The sequence below is a fragment of the Dipodomys spectabilis genome, unplaced genomic scaffold (assembly GCF_019054845.1).
Source record: "Dipodomys spectabilis isolate Male_0828 unplaced genomic scaffold, ASM1905484v1 ptg000505l, whole genome shotgun sequence".
In the NCBI taxonomy this organism is placed as follows: domain Eukaryota; kingdom Metazoa; phylum Chordata; class Mammalia; order Rodentia; family Heteromyidae; genus Dipodomys; species Dipodomys spectabilis.
In genome coordinates, this window is record NW_024871182.1 from 3,990,613 (window position 1) to 3,992,013 (window position 1,401).

Sequence of the window (1,401 nt, forward strand, 5' to 3'; positions counted from 1 at the left end):
AGGCTGCAAAGTATGATCCAATTTCAAATGAAAAAGACTTAAAATAGTCATTGAAAATTGCAAATGTGAGCAATTGAACAAACAATGTAAGTTTTTTCCACCATACACAGAACTATACAGAAATAAGATGAACTGCAATTTTGGGAACAATAAGGTTTCCTTCTTACAAATAGGCAACCAAAGATATATGCCAGTCTTAAGATTGCATCATTAACTACTTACATTTCCAGGATACTACATGCTTCAGCAGCACGTCTACCCAAATTACAATACAGAGATTTACATGGCTCTTGTACAAGGATGATATGAAAATTTGTGAAGTATTGCATATTTTTCATTCTTCTGATGCAAGAAATTGAAAACAGTTATTAAAAAGTTGATTACAAATATACAAGTGTAAGAATACATGTAATTCATAGAAATAAAAGTTAGCTTGACATCATTCAATCTTCACTTTTTACAAATTCCTTTACATAGCATAACCTTTATAAAACTTTTGAAATAAGATAACATTGTCATTTTATCCTAAAGAAATAAAATTCTTTAAGGACCTAGGAATTAAAGGAATCTTAAACTGTTTCTATATGGAATGCAATCTGAAAGGACATATTTATTAATGAACCTATATATGATAAAACAATGTCGAATTCAAAGGATTATATCTAGGAGAGAATGAAATAGGTTATGGACATTACACAAACAGAATACTAAATATTTTTAAATATACTTTTTTCAGACATGCACCAGAAATATCTTTACTTTCTGTATTACTCATTTCAACAGATAAGTTAAAATTATTTATGATTTAAAAAATCACAAACTCTATAGAAATCATTATAGATGTATACAAACAACTCGAATATATTTTGACATCAAAGTCAGGCAATTCACTTGGAAGAATACCATGGAATCCATGAATTTTTAAAGTAAGATATTGCTGTTGCTTTGTATTGTGAAAATATTTTGTATGGACACATAGGATGGACTGGCAATTTTGAAATTTAAGAAACTTAACTGAATCATTAGGACTTAGGAGAACAATTTGTACAGCTTTCCAAAACTTCAAAGAGGTAGTAATACATACTTATCCTTTTGGCAATATCAAATGCAGCTTCTTCCAAGTTGTGCTTCAGACATGGTTTGAAATAATGGTTCACCAGAAGGAGATCCAGAAATTCTTTGCTATATCTATTCCCAGCAGCAAGATGCAAGGGGGTCAAGAGGCCTTTAGTTTGGGCTTTTTATCTGTATCATGATGAAATAAAGAAGCCACTGTGGTATTATTCCATGTATAAGTACTGTGCAGGGGTGTCCAGCCATTCACAATTATTCCAGGAATATCTACCTTGAGCCACCAACTCATGGACAATGTCTAAGTGTCCACTGTAGGCTTCTCGATGA

At 31.4% G+C, this 1,401-nt stretch overlaps 1 pseudogene; it reads left to right on the top strand.

Annotated features, from left to right (window-relative positions):
* The first annotated feature begins 238 nt into the window (after positions 1 to 238).
* LOC122099214 lies at positions 239 to 335 on the top strand (annotated as a pseudogene).
* Positions 336 to 1,401: the final 1,066 nt, after the last annotated feature.